Source organism: Cucurbita moschata, unplaced genomic scaffold, assembly GCF_002738365.1.
Source record: "Cucurbita moschata cultivar Rifu unplaced genomic scaffold, Cmos_1.0 Cmo_Scf00016, whole genome shotgun sequence".
Classification (NCBI taxonomy): domain Eukaryota; kingdom Viridiplantae; phylum Streptophyta; class Magnoliopsida; order Cucurbitales; family Cucurbitaceae; genus Cucurbita; species Cucurbita moschata.
This window is the reverse complement of record NW_019268532.1, coordinates 4355131-4375384: the sequence shown is the minus strand read 5'-3', so window position 1 is coordinate 4375384 and position 20254 is coordinate 4355131. Positions and strand designations below refer to the sequence as shown.

The window sequence follows — 20254 nt, the reverse complement described above, 5'->3', positions numbered from 1 at the left end:
TATGAAATAACCATAGAATGAGTGTAAAGTGGTTGATATTATTCGACCATCCCTCCAGGACCAGAACTTCTTGTTTCAGATGGCGAATAGCGAATCTATCAAACTAGATCAACCATTAACGAGTAATCCAAATGTGGGAGGATTTGGCAACAATTAACGAGTAATCCTACTGTGGGAGGATTTGGTTAGGGAGATGCGGAAATAGTCCTTCAAGTTCCATTACGTGTCCTTCAAGATCCTTCAAAAAAATTTCCTTCTAGAATTTTCTAAAAAACAATTTTTGATTTCATGACATTTTGAAGTCACGTGGTTGGATGACAAAGCTCTAGTTGTGACCATTAAACTCGGACAAAGCCCTAGTTGTGACCGACAAAGCCCTAGTTGTGACCATTAAACCCGGACAAAGCCCTAGTTGTGACCATTAAACCCTAGAAGGGTGGGTGGGGCAGCTCTAGGAGCACCCTAGTTGTTGAAAGGTTGGATGACACAAGCCCTAGCTGTGACCATTAAACCCTAGAAGGGTGGGTGGGGCACCTCTAAGAGCACCCTAGTTGTTGAAAACATGTACAAGGACAGGGAAACGAGGAATTGTTTCCAAGAGGACTATATAGTTTGATACATCTTCATCATCCATAGGTTGATGTGTAACGAGAGGATGTCAGTAGTCATGTGTAAGTAGAGTTACCAACGAGACAATGTAGCAACTTAGGTAAGGAAAGTAGACAAGAGAATGTCCTACTCTTGTAATTGGGCATTAGAGCTTTTGAGAACAAAAATTTTTAAGGATGGGAGAATTCGTAACACTCAGCCTCGAAATATTTAACCTGGTTTTTTCTTTAAAATCTAACTTCTTGGATTTTATTAAGAATCTTAGAGATGGAATTTGTAGATGAGGTAAAAGAGAAAACTGCTTACATAAATCTCAGGAATTCAAGAAAAATAAAGAATACTAAATAGTGAAAATTTGAGAAAATTAGTCAAAGTCCGAGGGCAAATTGGTCATTTTACCATCCGTGTACATTAGTCTAAATTAGATTGTTAATGACTAAGAAAAATAAAAAAGAAAGAAAAGAAAAAAAAGAGAGGAAAAAAAAAAGGAGCGAGTCAGAGAGTTAGAGGGGAAAAGTAGAGGGAAATTCACTCCAAACAGCCATTTGGAGTTGGAATTTCGCTAGAGTTTCTTTACGAGCTTTAGCTCAATAGGTTGAGGGCAACCATTTTGGGTTGTTGCATTTACCTGAAAAATGTTGCTCAGTAGGTCAAGGGCAACCATTCTAGGTCGTGACATCCGTACATGAAACTCTTACATTTATCTGAAAAATGTTGAACATAGGTGTAACGGTAAGGGTTTCAAAAAGGCGAAAAAAAACAAATGGGAAACTCCTTAAATCTCGCCGGAAATCGTGAGATTTCTAGTGAGGCATGCCTTGCCCGGGGCGTATTAATGCGTATTAAACCCTAGGTAACTTGGTAGCCGTCTTTTCCTTTTTGAGTCACTGTCATACCTGTGAGGGAGGAGCCGAAGGGTTTAAGTGAGGGATCGAAAACGTCGCGAGACTTTAGATCGGGTTGGGAGATCAATAACGCCGCAAGCTTTAGGTAGGAGCAGGTGCTAGTGTACGTTGGGCAAGGGGGGACAGACGCGCCACCGGAGATGGACGAACGACAACGCTTCCACAGGTGACAGCAGCCAAGCCCGCGATTAGGGCTACTGAGGTGTTCGGGCGAGGAAGACGAAGCGGCGGGCGCGGGTCATCTCGGCTGGCGTGCAGCCCACACCTCGCAGGCCGCGCTCAGACACCACCATTGGGCCTCGTTCCTTTTCAGCCCAAACCAGAGGCGCGCCCAGAAACCTTGCGCCGTTAGGGTTCTTCGCAGCCCGTTGATTTCGGCTCCACTGGCGGCTTGACGGCGTGGATCGGCGGCTCGACATTCGAATAGTATATCGATTTCTAGGTTTTTGACCCTTCTAGAGCCATTCCCGCCCTTGTTTCAGCCATTTGAGGTCAATATAACTCCATTGTGATAAAATAGCTTGTGATAGGGACGTACCTTTGGTAGCTAGGCATAAGAGCTACTTGTGAAAGGGCTCTAAGTGTATCATGTTATCTTATAGGAGGTAGTTAGGCGCCGGAGTTAGCATTGTGGGTGACTTCGGCCAAGGCCAAGGAGGTAAGTAACCTTACTGTTGGCGTTAGTTATGTATGTATGTTGGTGCGTGTCTTGTGGCCCTTGCATGCACCATATGTTGTTGCTGTATGCTAGGTTGGATGTTTCTTGCATGAAATACTATGCATGCTATGTTTATGTATGCAATTCTTATAGTGAATTGCTATGTATGTCATGTTTATGAATATGATGTTGTGACACGGTGTGTTACCCTGTATGTATGATGAGTTTGATTGACATGCCATGATTGTAATGAGAACCCCGCATGCCATGAATGAGATGACTAGTACGCTATGACATGCTTGCTCAACGTGGACCCGGTTATGCTATGATATGCTGCTCAACGTGGACCCGGTTATGCTATGTAATGCGGCGAGGGGATGGAACGTTGGATGTATAATGCCATGGAGGTAAACCTTAATAACCTCATGCACGCGATGGTTATGTACCCGGGACACTCCCCCGTTATGCTACTGATGGAATGGATGCGTGTATTTGATATTGTGTTCGCCACGATATCATGCAGGCCCTCCTTTGTCCGTGGCGTCCGGTATTGTATGTCATACATACCCGACCAAGCCCGGCCCAGGGAGTTCGCTTGCGAGCTCGCCTGATGGGCCCACAGCCAGGCCCAGGGAGTTCGCTTACGAGCTCGCCTGGTGGGCCCACAGACACACACGTGGGCCATGTGTGGGCAAGTACCATGCATCCACCCCCGCCCGGACAAAGCAAGGGCCTAAGGCCATGGGAAGGAATGGAAGACAGACCCCTCCCTCAGCTTTGTTCTTCTGACACTGTGCGACATGTATGGGTATTCTGTGTGACATGTATGCGTGTTGTTTGCGTCATGTATGTGTGTCGTGTGCGACATATAGATGTATTGTGTGCGATTGCTTGTATCCAGATGTATGAATATATGCTTAACCCCAACAGTGGGGCGACTTATTGGGTATTTTATATAATACTCAAGCCACGTGCTACCAATATTTTCAGGTAAGGGCAAGGCTCCCATGTACGGGTGACGGTGGATGATGCGAAGGGCCATGGAAATCTTGAGAAGAGTGTAGTGTCGTAGGCACCGGTTGGATTCTTTTGGGTTCATAGTTTTGCAATTATTTCCTCTAGTTCTCTGTTGATTACTTCTAGGCTAGGTTGTCGCAATCGTTTTCCTAGGTATGAACTGCTTACATTGATGTATGCATTTTCGTTATTGAGACTGTTCCACGTGAACTCTTGTCCGTTGATTTGACGAGTATAAGGTAACGTTGCTAATTAGGGTAGAGAAAATTAGGGGCGTTAATATAGGATGATTATTTAAAATATTAAGTGACCCAATTATTCGGGTTAGAATATGTATACACATATAACATGTATCATCATTGGTGGCACCTAATTCCTTGGGCTCTACTTCCTCTTCCGGGTAATGTTGAATCATAATACTTCTTTACACATGGATTACACACGTCCGCATGAATCCACTGTATCAGCTAGCTAACAAAAACCCCCTTAGGCCTGACTATGGACTAGCGCACTTTTACACTACTAAAAACCGACATAAGAGAAAGAAACGCGAATAATATTGCATGTATAAGGTCCCATTAAACATGTTCGAGATCCGAATTAAAAAACATGGTTTAAGGAAACGATGGATACAATACTTCTGTATTACTCATGTTGTAAGTTTTATACGTGTAACGACCCTAAATTTCCACATACTCGGAGTCATTACTAACGTCTCATGCTCATCTATAATACAGAAATATAACTCTTACATGAACATCATTTTTAATGTAAACTTCGAAAAATGCTTAAAACAACTTCTTCTCTGGAAAACACAGCCATGGTCTTACGTGTTTAAATACGAAATACTGAAATTTAGAGAAAATAAAAACAAATACAAAATAATTTAAAATAATGAAATGCAAAACAACCTATTCTAACTTAAGACTAGGAATTTAAATATGAGTCTACCCTATGCACGTACCACAATCTCTCCTCGCGATGTCGTCGTCCTCCGTACAAGTGCGCCTTGCCTTTACCTCAATTGATTCCTCGTTACCGTTCAAAAGATAAGTAATAGGTAGAGATGACAGGATTTGGAACTCGTGGAACTGAACAAGATTTGACAAACGAATACAAAAGTCAAAGGCTTTATTATTTAGAAAGTCAAAGAAGGTTATTCAGTAGCCATCGCCGGTTTCATTACTTTTCTTCCATTCCGAGATCGAACTACCAAATCGAAAAATGGAGTGCTATCATATAGCTTTAAATCAGCAAAGTTCATGAATTGGAGATATGCGGCCTCGAACCGCTGACATACGCCACAGGGTAAACCACCGCCTCTCAGGCCCCCGACTCATTCTACCATATAGGCCAACAATAGACAATAACTCCCCCCGAACATAGCTTACAACTTTCATCGTACTGTCTCAAAATCTCAAAACGTACTGAGTTGGAATACCATTCTAACTAAAGATTCTTGTGGTTTCGGAGAATCCAGCTACAGGAGAACAAGGAAAGGAGAGCTTTCCCCTCTTTTCCGCCCGCCTCCTGGAATTCCTTCCAAAACTTGTTGAATAATTTGTATGGATTCCATATATGAATCTGCTGCCTCTTCTATCTCAAGTCTTGGATTATCTACTAACTACTGTGCCGTTACAAGAACTGAACTTGTAACCATACGAAGGGGTGGAGTGTATAGGTCTCGATCACGTGGTTGGAGTATCAATGATGTGGCACACGGCCTGAGTATTTCGAAGAATACTCAGTAAGTGGCCCCACTATAGGGGGCATGCAAAAGCAAGCACATGCAATCATGATTTAGGGACCTATCTCTAATTATCATAAGGGTGACCTCAAGTCTCGAACAAATTGGATGTGTAGTACTTCCCTACACATGATTCACACGTGCGAGTGTGAATCCCAAGGCGCTCGCACACCCCCTGGACCCTTTGGTCAAGCTAATATGTAGCAACGTCTAGAGGTTAGCGGAACCCTATAGTGTCATGCGCCTCATAAACACCCTCATCTGTGCACATTGGCACTCGTGCACATTCGCACTCATCATTATACTGTGCGCATCTGCACTCATCATCTGTAGGGGAAGTAGCCCTATGCTTATGAACATACAATATGCATGAGATCCCTCTAAATCCATCATAATGTCTCTTCTGACACATCCCTCTAGTCTCATCTCTTTGTTACTCTAGGTAACATATACTCATGGATATTTATATTAATATCATTTTCATGCTCTTAGGGTTGTGTTCTATGTCGATCTAACGACATGATACAATATGACACTCATCATCATATAGCATGCTCCATATGGAAAACATCATCATATTAAGGTAAACATCATGCAATCGTCATACTCATCATATTGCTATAAAGTGCATCAAGCATATCAAGTACATCATTCATCAAAATATATATATACTACGCACATCATCAAGAATGCATCATAACTCCTACATCATCATACACTCGTACATCATCATATACTAGTATACGACATCATATAATACAGCTCATGCATCGTCATAACTCATACATCATCACATACTATTATACGACATCATACGACACAATTCATACATCATCATAATTCATACAATTTTTAGCCTATTAAGGTCACTTATCTGATTAGTTTAAGTTATTGTCACGAATTTATCCTTAATGAAAGTTTAATTCTGTCCTTTGAAATCCAAGTCAACCTCTGCGAGTTCATGACATTAGTTTCAATCCAAGTCAACCTCTGCGAGTTCATGACATTAGTTTCAAGTTCGAAGTTCTATAAAATTATTTCTTTAATTTACATTGGCCCATGTGTTAAACATCATGCGAACATTAGAGGCTTTGCATGAATAAAGTTTTAAATGTTTGTTTATGTTTGTTATAATTTCATTTTGATGTCATCCATTTAAAACTCTTTAATATTTACCATATATTTTCTTTCCTCCTATGGAGTGTTTCCTTTTCTTTTTATTTTAATTCGGTTCACAATTATCTTTGGCCAATTTGATTAGGTTTTTGAATTGCACAAATAATCAATTCTATATGTAACACCCGCTCATCGTCAACGCGATTCACAGGAGTTATCACTGACCTCGATAATAAACTCCAACAACCAATGATAAATTTTAAAAAAAATATTTCCAAAAACATCAAGTAAAACATTTAAAACCAGTGCTATTTAAACTTAAAATAACCGAAGTAGATTCTTGACCGCGAAAGCATAAGTACACAAAACAGGCACAGACATGGATTCCCAAATAGTCTCTAGCCCGCTGGTCTCGTCCTCGTCCTCGGTTGGCCTGCATCAACTAAATCTGGAAAGAAAAGTTAAAAATAATTTTGATGAGTAATTAAATTACCCAGTAAGTAGCCAACTTTATCTTTCATGAATTCATAACTAATCTTTTCAAGTGTTTTTTTAAAATTTATTCATCATTGACTCCTAGTTCTCTTACTAGGGTCATCTGTTCGTAAATGAAGTATCTCAGTTACCTCCAGCTAGGTTACTGACTCTCTCTCAATATGCTTATCTAGAATTTTCGGACTCGTATGTAAGACTCGCTCTCGGTCAAATACGGCCCGTCTACTAATTGCTCTAGCGGCCTGTTTATCTCATATACCAACGGTCAGGAGTACTCATGCTCCCTGACTTAGCACACAGCGCGTTGGCCAGGAACTCCGCGGGAATTAGTAGACTATCATACCCATATAAATAAGCCATAGCTCAACAACCAATAAGCATATCTTAGAGTCATAACCTTTCTATTAACGTGCATAACATACTCACAGTTACTGCATGTTTTCATACATGTATCATGTTCAACACATAGAACATTCTGACAATCATTTATATCATGCTTACATCACAGGCAAGCAGTCACAATATATAATAAACACTCAATATCATCAAAGCTCATCATAACATATTAAGCTCTTAATCAGGTAAACAACATACTCACATGTTGTAAAACAAGTTAAGAACTAGTTCAAAGGTCGATACGCTACTTACCTGGTTTCGAATCCCTTTCTCTCTTGATTGTACATTTAATAGGGTATTTCAACACAATTCCTTCCAATTAGACCTATATTTCACCATTTTCAAGGTAAGTATAGGTCAATCTAGGTAGAACAGGTCAAAACAAATCGAACGAGACAAACCGGGAACCCAAAATGATGCTTCACGCGCCCTCACGCGCCCTCTCATCCTCGGTGTGTCTGTCCCACGCGCCAGGAGCACGCCCAGTCGCACACCCAGTCGCGGCCCTCACACGCCTGCGTCTAGTGCACGCACTTCTTCTTCTTCCTTGCGTTTTCTGAAATTTTCCCATCTTTTCTGTTAATACCTACTATATCCCGAAGCCATATCCTCCTTCTACGATTCGAATTTCATCCTGATTCCTTCTACAAATTTATAGATCTCCTTATTACGATTCTAACAAGCCCTATTTCATAACTCATTATACAATATGAACCAAGATATCGAGATTTAAAGGTTCGGTGATATGGGTTTTTTGTTACTTTTGCGACAACCGCTTAAATCAGCTTAGTTCAGAGCTTCAATGGCTAAAAAGCCTTCACAATCGTCTCCCCATCCTCAGGTTTGCACATTGTCACAACAAACGCCAAAGAACCTTAAGGTTTTACCGGAAAACACGAATTATAACATTCTCTGTTTTCTGTTTCCCTCTTCCTCTGTTTCCTTCGATAATATTTGGTGCTTCCTCGTCGGCCTTGCCAACGCCAACCACCACCACCACCATCCATAACACTAACACAAAATAAAACCACCCTTCTTCATCCCACACCTCCATCTTCCTCTCTTTTCTTTCTTTTCCCTTCAATCCACCTGTCCATTCTTCCGTTCTCCAGGGCAGCAGCTTCAAGCTGCTGCTGTCATTTTCTTTTCTTTTCTTTTCCTTTTTTTTTTTTTTAATTCGGTTGACAAATATTGGCATCCTTGAATTTAGTTATTCCTCTAACCTAACTTGCTAATTAAAATCTAAATAACTAGGCAACTAGGCAATAGATCTCATTCTAAATAATTAGATAAAGAAAAGGAAATCTGATTACAACTGATTTTTTTGTAACGTCGATTGCATATATGAGAAGGAGACCTCTCTCCAATTAAATCTCCAAGATCTATCTCTCCAATTAAATCTTCAGCTGTAAATGTATTTTTTTTTTTCTTAATTGATGCAGGAACACCTATGCTTCTTTTGAATTTTGACTGATCAGTTGGTTGAGAAGAGATGGTTGGGAGAAAAGGAGGGGTCCGTGGAGATTAGATTTCGGGAAAATTTTTATTTTTATTATTTAATTATTAATTATTATCATNTTTTTTTTTTTTTTTTTTTTTTTTGTACAGTTGTTATCATCGGCGAAGTACATACATATTCTTGGTATTTCATACATTCTTATCAAACATGATATGTCATAGTGTCTCAAAGGGCATAAACATGGTCACATCAACATTGCAGTTATCGTTAAAGATAAAAGAAAATACATACATATATTACATTGTTGGTTCAGATCACATAACATAAACAATAGCACATAAATAGAGCCAGAGTACATGTTATTGATGCATAAAAAATATTCATCAAATCTAACTCATTAACGTTTTATGCTCTCCTTTGTGCTCCTAATCTCGTTTTGGTCGAACATTTCTAGGTTTAGTTTTACTTGGTTTAATTTAACCTATAATATTAATCCATTTAGAAGAAGGAGCTTAGAGTTTATTTAGGGAGCCAACAAAACTTAAATCTTCCATGTATATTTTAATGTCAAAAGATCCCATCTTTTATACTATTGAAAAAGACATGTGAGACAAGATTGATAAAATAATAATAATAATAATAATAATAATTAAAATTAAAATAAAATTCATAGTTGCAAATTTATTTTTATACTTCTATATATAGATACATTAGACAATATAGATGTGATCTAAGACTATTAAGATCGAAAAATACTCTCAATCCACAAATATTGACGATTGAAACTCATTTTGAAAGTTAAATAATACTAAAAATAGAACCAAAATTAAGTATAAAAAGTGAAGATGAGTCACAAAGGAATGGAGAAGCATAGATCAATTATAAAATAGGAGGAGAGTGATAAGAGTTTTAACGGGAGAGTAGTTGTCTGCAAATAGACACAAAAAGTAGCTTTTAGTTCCTTTATACTTTTCTTCTTCTGTGTCTATTTGCAGACACAAAGGGTCAAAATGGTTTTGCTACAACTATCAGTTTTGTTGTGTATGATATTGTTTAGCCCTTCCCTTTCAGGGGCTACTTCTCCCAATATATTCATCCTTGCCGGTCAGAGCAACATGGCTGGTCGAGGTGGGGTAGAGAAAATTCAAAACGGGAAACTTGTGTGGGATGGAAAGGTCCCATTAGAGTGTCAATCCGACCCATCCATTCTACGGTTGAACCCTGAGTGCCAGTGGGAAATAGCACATGAACCTCTCCATTTGGGGATTGACATTAGTCACACTCCAGGGATTGGTCCGGGGATACCGTTTGCTCACCAGTTCAAAGAAAAAGCTGGACAAAAGGCAGGCATCGTGGGTTTAGTTCCTTGTGCTAGGGGTGGCACTTTAATTGAACAATGGATTAAAAACCCTAGCAATCCTAGTGCAACTTTTTACCAAAATTTCATTGAACGAATTAAAACATCAGAAAAAGAAGGTGGAGTTGTGCGTGCTTTGTTTTGGTATCAAGGAGAAAGCGATGCGGCTATGAATGACACCGCTCAAAGATACAAAGACAACTTAAAGAAGTTCATCACCGACATCCGCAATGATATAAAACCTAGATTTTTACCGGTCATTATTGTTAAGATATCCCTTTATGACTTTTTTATGAAGCACGATACTCATAACTTGCCGGCAGTGAGAGCAGCTGAAGATGCAGTCCAAAAAGAGCTTCCAGACATCATTACTATCGACTCTCGGGAGTTGCCGGTAAACTTTACCACATTTGAAGGCTTTTCGTGGGATCGTGGTCATTTTAATACGGAAACAGAGATTGTTTTGGGTAAATGGTTGGCAGACACATATCTCGCCCACTATGGTCATTTACTATGATCTTATTATGTGTCATTCTCTAATCTCTATTAATTGATCTATTATTCTATCTCAATAAAATCATTTAAACCACATCTTTGTTGAACCATAACATACTTAATACTCCACTTTTGTGGAAGTTTCTTTTTAAATAATTAAAAATAATCAAATTTTGTTCTTAAAGATCAAAATTAAAATAATAACCTAGATGCATTGAGGAGCGCATATCGAATGAGGCAAATGAAATTATCCACATTGAAATATTATCTTTCAAAGAGTTTAGAGAAACCGATTTGAACCTATACCAAAGGTTTAGAAGACCTCTGTCCTATCCATTAGACAATGGACGCTTTTCATTCCAATTTTTTTTTTTTTTTTCGTATTTTCACCTCTCTTGTTCGTAAAAAAAATGTGTGACAATTCCGGAAATTGCGTATTCAATTCAATGATGCATTACATTAAGTAATACATTACTTAAAATTAAGTAATGTTAAAATTTTGATTTGAGTAATTCCATTTTAATTTTTAATTAATTGAAAATTTTCAATTAATTAATGAATAATAGTTATTATATTTATAATATATATAAGAATATATATAATAAGAATAAGATAAGCGGATAGCGGGAATCGAACCCGCATCGTTAGCTTGGAAGGCTAGGGGTTATAGTCGACGTTGATTCATCATTTTGAACGTCTCTAATTCAAAACCGAACGTGAAACTTTGGTTTCATTCGGCTCCTTTATGGAAGATGGATAAATTCTTACATGTAAGATGTAAAGAAAAAAAAAATGCCACCCATACATAACATCTATGTCAGCCTTTCCGTCTGAATGCATTCAAAAGGACACGCTTTATAGATGATCCCTATACAAGAGGAGATTATAACAATCTTTNCAGTTTTTTTTTTCGTATTTTCACCTCTCTTGTTCGTAAAAAAAATGTGTGACAATTCCGGAAATTGCGTATTCAATTCAATGATGCATTACATTAAGTAATACATTACTTAAAATTAAGTAATGTTAAAATTTTGATTTGAGTAATTCCATTTTAATTTTTAATTAATTGAAAAATTTCAATTAATTAATGAATAATTTATTATATTTATAATATATATAAGAATATATATAATAAGAATAAGATAAGCGGATAGCGGGAATCGAACCCGCATCGTTAGCTTGGAAGGCTAGGGGTTATAGTCGACGTTGATTCATCATGTTTATGAGATTTAAGTAAGTATCAGCTAGGTTATTATTGGTGCTATCGTGAGTCAAGACCCTTAATCCAATTAAATAAACTTTGCTGCCCATAAAATTTTAATGCTAAGCCTATTATGGCATGCCAACATTATATATGAAAATGACCAACCTTTCAATTCAATATAAATGGTAAACCAAGAAGGGAGAAATGACCAAGATGTTAGGGAGAAATGAACAAAATGTAAGGAAATGATCTACTACGTTTTGTAAGGAAATAAATATATAAGATGACAAATATGGAATCTAAACCAAGTTACGAAAAGAAAAAGGAGGATATGAAATAACCATAGTTGATGCATCGAATGAGCGTATGTTTTCCATATTGATGTTGTTTGCCATATTGCATCATGTCGTTAGATCGGATTACAAAGTGTAACAAAGAGATGAGACTAGAGGGTTGTGTTAGAAGAGATGCATACTGTATGTTCATAAGTATAGGGCTACTTCACCTAGAGATGATGAGTGCGGACGTGCATCGTATGATGAGCGTGAATGCGCACAGGTACAAAAGCACACAAATGAGTGTGTTCATGAAGTGCATTACACTATGGGGTTCCGCTGACCTTCGGATGTCGCTATAGAGATTAGCTTGACCAGAGGGTCCAGGGGGTGTGCTAGCGCCTTGGGGATTCACACGTCTCAGTCGTGTGTAGGGAAGTACTACACATCGGTCCCTAATTCATGATTGCATGTGTTTGCATTAGCATGCCATATTGTTTTCCTAGACTTTGTTAGGCATTTCATTTATTCATTTATTTAAATTATTTAATTTGTAATTGTTTTTATCTTATTTTGAACTCTAGTATGATGTTTGAAACACGTAAGTCTGGCAGTGTTTTCTAATGTTTGAACGTATTCTGAAGTTTTAAATTTTTCCACTGATAAAGATGAGCATTCTTAGATTTATATTATGCATTAGAGATGAGCATGAGACGTTAGTGTCGTCTCTAGATATGTGGAAATTTAGGGTCGTTATAGTTGGTATCAGAGCTCTAGGTTTTAGATTCTATAGACTAGCCTACGATGTAGGCTTGGCACGCTCCATAGTCCCAACGTCGATGCCCCGTCACCGTTAGGTACGCCTTGCATAAGATAAGAAAAGAGAAATGTTTTAAAACTCCCGTGCATTTTTATGTTAATATTACTGAAATTATGTGATATTTAGCATGATCTCATGATGTGGAGGTTACTGTGATCTCATGATGTGGAGGTTACTGAAATTTCTGTGGCGTTACGATGTATCGTATAATGTGTATATTGTTATTTATATATGCATAGTATTAAGGCCTTAGACTTAGCAACCTTATATTGGTTTATAGAACCATGCCCAGAGGACGAAGAAGAGGAAGGGAAAGAGGAAGACAAGGATGGGGGCAACCTGGTCGTGGAGAAATCGGACGAGGTGTGGCAGTAGAGGGCCCACCTCGAGAAAGATCAGAAACTGGGTCGGTACAGTTACGTCGCCGCCAGTCTTACCACCTCTAGAGCCTCCACTCCAAGCTGAAACTCCACCACAAGCTGAACCTCCACCCCAGCCTGCCCTACCACTCCAAGCCGCACCTAAAGCTGCACCCCCGGCGGCTAGAGTAGATGCTAACACTAAGTTAATGTGTGACTCAATCCAAGTCCTAATTCAAACCTTGGTAACCACTCAACAAGCCAATTTACAACAGGCTCAGGAACAGGCCCAAGCACAGGCGTTGGCACTGGCACAGGCACAAGCACAGGCCAATGCTCAGGCCAACGCCCTAGAAAACCCTCCACAACCTATTAGATGTTCAAACTGGATGAGGGATTTCAAGAGATATGACCCTTGACCATTCATTGGTTCCTTAGTAGACCCCATAGAACCCCAAATGTGGATTACAGCAGTAGAAATCACCTTTCAGACTATGGAGTGCCTAGAGAACCAAAAGGTCGCCTGTGCAACATTCGTCCCACAATAGGACGCGGAGATATGGTGGAGAGATAACAAAACCCTCCTTAACCCAGAAGGGGGACCTATGAACTGGAAACGGTTTAAGGAGACCTTCCTTAAAGAATATTATCCTAAGTCAGAGCGACTTAAAAGACAGCAGGAGTTCGCCCACCTAGTACAGGGCGGACTCACGGTGGAGAAGTACAACTGAGAGTTTAAGAGACTCAAGAGATTTGCGCCGTCCATGGTGGACACTGAGGAAAAGACGACAGAGAAGTTTGTATTGGATCTGGAACCCAGAATCCGCCGCATGTGGGAGGCGTTCAACCCAAAGACCTATGAGGAAGCCTTGAGAACTGCCAAGGCTTTAGAGAAACCAAAGGATGAGAAACGACGAGAAGAGACAATAGTAATTGGGCAGAAGCGTCCTCATGAATCAGGAGGCTCTGGCTGTCCACCACCAACACGTAGGCACCGTTCCAACAACAGATCTGCTCCTAGATGGAATGAGCGACACCCTTCTCGACGTACTCATAGAAACCCCAGGAATCAAGATGGGGCCAGAGGGAGGAGAGAGGAAGGGTGCACTATCTGTGGAAGACTACACGGTGGGAGGTGCATGACTGGCAGCCGAGCGTGTTATAGATGTGGTCAAGAGGGGCACATCACCGTGAACTACACAGCTGGAAACGCTACAGCACAAGCAAACCCGCCCAAAGTAGTAGAGCAAATGGAACAACCAGTACCACTAGAGCTCAAGCTAGGGCCTACGCGTCAACGTGCAAGGACACTGGGAGGTCTACGGCGTGGTGACAGGTACACTATCCATTTTAGGTCATTTCGCTTTTACCTTATTTGATTCTGGTTCCACACATTCCTTTATTTCCATGCCTTTTGTTGTACAAGCAGGGTTCGAATTAGAACCTTTATTGCATGAAATGTCTGTAAGCACCCCTGCGGGGGTAGACTTAGTATCTAGGGATAGAGTAAAGGATGATCAAGTAATCATAGGGAACCAAACTTTAAACGTTAACCTGATGGTGGCAAATATGACGGATTTCGTCGTCTTACTAGGCATGGATTGGCTAGCTGAAAACCGAGCTAGTATAGACTGTCGCAAAAAGGAAGTAAAATTTTCACCACCGACAGGACCTACCTTTAAATTTAAAGGCACAAGTACCGGAATTACCCCCAAGTTAGTCTCGATGATGAAAGCAAAGAGGTTAGTCCAACAAGGTGGATGGACTATATTAGCATGTGCTGTAGACGTAGGAGGAAAGGAAAAGACCCTAGTAAACGTGCCAATAGTAAACGAGTTCCCGGATGTATTTCTGGATGACTTACCTAGAATACCCCCTCCGAGCGGTTGACTTCGTCATCGAACTCGAGCCGAAAACTGGGCCTATTTCCAAAGCACCCTATCGCCGCCAGTAAAGTTGAAGGAACTCAAGGCGCAATTGCAAGACTTACTAGATAAAGAATTCATTCGACCTAGCGTGTCCCCCTAGGTGCACCAGTGTTGTTTGTTAAGAAGAAAGATGGATCGATGCGTCTGTGCATCGATTACAGAGAGCTAAATAAGATAACCATAAAAAACAAATATCCTCTGCCTAGAACATAAGACTTGTTTGATCAACTCAGAGAGGCAACTGTATTCTCCAAGATAGATCTTCGATCCGGTTACCACCAAATTAGGATTAATGAAAAAGACGTACCAAAAATGGCGTTTAGGACAAGGTACGGTCACTACGAGTTGGTAGTGATGTCATTTAGCCTCACCAATGCCCCAGCTGTGTTTATGGAGTTAATGAACTGAGTATTCAAGGAATGCCTAGACATGTTCATGATCGTGTTCATTGACGACATCCTTATATACTCAAAAATAGACCTAGAACACGAGGAACACCTCTGAAAAGTCCTAACCACCCTAAGAAAGCACAAGTTGTACGCCAAGTTCTCTAAATGCGAATTTTGGTTACGACAAGTCTCTTTCCTAGGACACGTGGTGTCAAAGGACGGAATATCTGTAGATTCCACCAAGGTCGAAGCGATCACAAAGTGAGAACACCCAACTACGGTAACGGAAGTAAGGAGTTTCCTAGGATTGGGGGGATACTATCGAAGGTTCGTGCAAGACTTCGCTAAAATATCCTCGCCTTTAACAAAGTTAACAAAAAAGGGGTACCATTTAGATGGGATGATGCTTGTGAGGCAAGCTTCCAGAACCTAAAAGAGAGATTGGTAACCACCCCAGTAATCATTGTACCCGAGAGCTTAGAAGGGTATGTGATCTATAGTGATGCCTCCATGAAAGAACTGGGATGTGAATTAATACAACACGGCAAGGTTGTCGCATACACATCTCGTCAACTTAAGGAATATGAAAAGAACTACCCTACCCACGACCTAGAGTTGGCCGCTGTAGTGTTCGTGCTGGAAATCTGGCGACATTACCTGTATGGAGAGAAAACCAGAATTTTTACCGACCACAAAAGTTTGAAATACTTCTTCACCCAGAAAGAGTTAAATATGAGGCAGAGAATGTGGTTAGAATTGGTGAAGGATTATGATGTAGATATCCAGTACCACCCTAGAAAAGCAAACTTGGTCGCAGATGCCTTGAGTAGGAAGACGGTCCACTCGTCGGCCCTCATTACAAGGGAAGTAAAGGTACAAAGAGAGTTCGAGTGAGCCAACATAACTGTAGCGACCGAGGGAGTCATAATACAACTGGCCCGACTCATGGTACAACCTACGCTTAGGCAGAGAATTACTACCTTCCAAAGAGAGTATCCTAACTTACAGAAAGTCCTAGGACAGCTAGACGAAAGTCCGGTAGATGGATTCTCAAAGTCATCGGATGAAGGACTATCGTATCAGGGATGCTTATGTGTTCCGGCAATAGAAGATTTAAGGAAAGAGATACTGATGGAAGCTCACAACTCGCCATTTGCCATGCATCCAGGAGGTACCAAGATTTAAAACAACACTTTTGGTGGAAGAGCATGAAGAGGGATGTGGCCGGGTTTGTGAGAAAGTGCTTAGTTTGTCATCAAGTGAAAGCTCCAAGACAAAAGGCGGCTGGGTAGTTGCAGCCCCTAAGCATACTGGAGTGGAAGTGGGAAAACATAGCGATGGACTTCATAGTAGGTTTACCCAAAACGCCCAAAGGCTATACAGTGATCTGGGTAGTTGTCGATAGGTTGACCAAGTCGGCATACTTTCTACCTGCGAAAGTTACATATACAATTGACAATTGGGCACAACTATATGTGAAAGAAATAGTATGGAGTCTCAGTGTCTATATGTACGATCGGGATCCATGCTTTACGTCAGCGTTTTGGCACGGACTTCAAAAAGCACTGGGTACCCGCCTTGACTTTAGTACCGCCTTTCTCCCCCAAACAGATGGACAAACGGAGCATTTAAACCATATTCTAGAGGACATGCTACGCACTTGCGTACTAGATTTTAAGGGAAGTTGGGATTCCAAACTCTACCTGATGGAATTCTCGTATAACAACAGCTTCCAAGCAACTATTGGAATGGCACCGTTTGAGGCCCTGTACGGGAAATGGTGTAGGTCTCACTATGTTGGGAAGAAGTAGGAGAGAGAGAATTAGTAGGATCCGAGCTGGTTCGACTCACCAATGAGGCTGTCCAGAAAATTTGAGCGAGGATGGGTACCGCTCAAAGTAGATAGAAAAGTTACGCCGATGTAAGGCGTAAAAGCCTGGAGTTTGAGATAGGGGACCTAGTATTCCTCAAGGTGGCACCTATGAAGGTGTGTTAAGATTCGGACATAAGGGCAAGTTAAGTCCTAAATTCATTGCACCATTGGAGATCCTAGAGCGAGTTGGTCCAGTAGCGTATAAGTTAGTCCTACCTCCATCCCTCTCAGGAGTACATGATGTATTTCACGTGTCGATGCTGAGGAAGTACATTACGAACCCTATCCACGAACCACTCCAACTCAATGAAGATCTGAGTTACGAGGAAAAACCAGTAGGAATCTTAGCTAAAGAAGTAAAAACCTTACGCAACAGGAGCATTGCGAGGTGCTGTGGTGGAATCACCACAGTGAGGAAGCCACGTGAGAGAGTGAGGACGAAATAAGAGAAAAATACCCCGAGTTGGTACAGGAGTTTGAGACTTTTGAGGACGAAAGTTCTTTTTAGGGATAGATAATGTAATGACTCGGGAAAAAACTCAGTCGCCGAAAAACTTGAGTTTTCTGGCGACCACCGAGTTTTGTTGAGGATTATTGGGAGTGAGTCCCACATTGGTTAATTTAGTGGAAGATCGTGGGTTTATAAGTGAAGAATACTATCTCCATTGGTATGAGGTCTTTTCGGGAAGCCCAAAGCAAAGCCATGAGAGCATATGCTCAAAGTGGACAATATCATACCATTGTAGAGAGTCGTGATTCCTAACAAGTTTTACGAACCCCACGCGAAACAAGAATACCTGCAAAGGGAGAAAAGAAAAGACAATAGAAAAGACAATATCATACTATCAATCTTGTTGTGTATGATATTGTTTAGCCCTTCCCTTTCAGGGGCTACTTCTCCCACCAACATATTTATCCTTGCCGGTCAGAGCAACATGGCTGGTCGAGGTGGGGTAGAGAAAATTCAAAACGGGAAACTTGTGTGGGATGGAAAGGTCCCATTAGAGTGTCAATCCGACCCATCCATCCTACGGTTGAACCCTGAGCGCCAGTGGGAGATAGCACATGAACCTCTCCATTTGGAGATTGACATTAGTCACACTCCAGGGATTGGTCCGGGGATACCGTTTGCTCACCAGTTCAAAGAAAAAGCTGGACAAAAGGCCGGCATCGTGGGTTTAGTTCCTTGTGCTAGGGGTGGCACTTTAATTGAACAATGGATTAAAAACCCTAGCAATCCTAGTGCAACTTTTTACCAAAATTTCATTGAACGAATTAAAACATCAGAAAAAGAAGGTGGAGTTGTGCGTGCTTTGTTTTGGTATCAAGGAGAAAGCGATGCGGCTATGAATGACACCGCTCAAAGATACAAAGACAACTTAAAGAAGTTCATCACCGACATCCGCAATGATATAAAACCTAGATTTTTACCGGTCATTATTGTTAAGATATCCCTTTATGATTTTTTTATGAAGCACGATACTCATAACTTGCCGGCAGTGAGAGCAGCTGAAGATGCAGTCCAAAAAGAGCTTCCAGACATCATTACTATCGACTCTCGGGAGTTGCCGGTAAACTTTACCACATTTGAAGGCTTTTCGTGGGATCGTGGTCATTTTAATACGGAAACAGAGATTGTTTTGGGTAAATGGTTGGCAAACACATATCTCGCCCACTATGGTCATTTACTATGATCTTATTATGTGTCATTCTCTAATCTCTATTGATTGATCTATTATTCTATCTCAATAAAATCATTTAAATTACATCTTTCTTAAACCTTAACATACTTAATACTCCACTTTAGTTCAATAATATTTGTGGAGATTTCTTATTTAAATAATTAAAAATAATCAAATTTTGTTTGAATAACGAAACAAAACAAAGATCAAAATTAAAACAATAACCTTATCTTCATATGGGTTCGATTAAGATTTGTTTCTCAAAAGCAAGCATGATATCATTATGAACCTAAAGCCCAAAAGTATGGAACCTTAGAAAAAGGCTTGCCCAACTTAAATGGAATATGATAGCTTCTTTATAGTCTAACATTTTTGCCGATACATTGTTCTCATTATGTTCTGGATTGTAATCTCTAATAAAAAAATATAGCTCCATGAGCAAAAGCTCGCGTCATAATGAATCTTGTTATGTATTGGTGATGGGTATATAAGCAGGTAAAGAGTCCCTGTGTTGAGCTACCAAGGAAATAATAACAATAGTCTTTAAAAAATGAAGCAAATTATTGATTGGTCATAACATTTATAAAATTTTAATGTCTATAGATATTTTTGAAAAATTATAAAACAAAAAATTAAATTAATAAATAAATAGTTTACCCATTATAAAAATATTAAAAAGGAAGAAGAGAAAAAATTCACGCAAAAAAAATATATATTCCCTTAAAACTTCAATTAAAAATGAAATAAGAGTATTTTATTGGTTTATTTAAATGAAATAAGAATATTTTATTTCTAAATTAAATAGAAATGTCATTGAATTAAATTAATATAATCTATTAGAATCTAAGACGGTGCCATATGTATATTCAAGACTGTTTACCAAAAACATAAGTCTTCGCAAAGTCGTAAGACCATGGCGACCGAAGCTCCGGTGAACGGCGGCCGTAACTATAACGGTCCTAAGATAGCGAAATTCCTTGTCGGGTAAGTTCTGACCTGCACGAAAGACATAACGATCTGGGCACTGTCTCGGAGAGAGGCTCGGTGAAAGACCTGATGATAGGAGAGCCGGCGACCGAAGCCCCAGTGAACGGCGACCGTAACTATAATGGTCCTAAGGTAGCGAAATTCCTTGTCGGGTAAGTTCTGACCCGCACGAAAGGCATAACGATCTGGGCACTATTTCGGAGAGAGGTTCGGTGAAATAGACATGTCTATGAAGATGCGGACTACCTGCACCTGGACAGAAAGACCGTATGAAGCTTCACTGTTCCCTAGGATTGGCTTTGGGCCTTGGACAGAAAGACCCTATGAAGCTTCACTGTTCCCTAGGATTGGCTTTGGGCCTTAGACAGAAAAACCCTATGAAGCTTCACTATTTCCTAGGATTGGCTTTGGGCCTTTCCTGCACAGCTTAGGTGGAGGGCGAAGAAGGCCCCCTTCCGGTGGGGCCCGAGCCATCAGTGAGAT

At 40.1% G+C, this 20254-nt stretch overlaps 1 long non-coding RNA gene across 1 annotated transcript; it reads right to left on the bottom strand.

Moving 5' to 3' along the window:
- Positions 1–2762: 2762 nt before the first annotated feature.
- Positions 2763–20067, bottom strand: LOC111454036. Its single transcript, XR_002712352.1, has 3 exons — positions 19877–20067; positions 15824–15827; positions 2763–2774 (listed from the first exon to the last, which is right to left on the bottom strand). It is a non-coding gene; the product is annotated as an uncharacterized LOC111454036 (long non-coding RNA).
- Between the last annotated feature and the right edge of the window lie 187 nt (positions 20068–20254).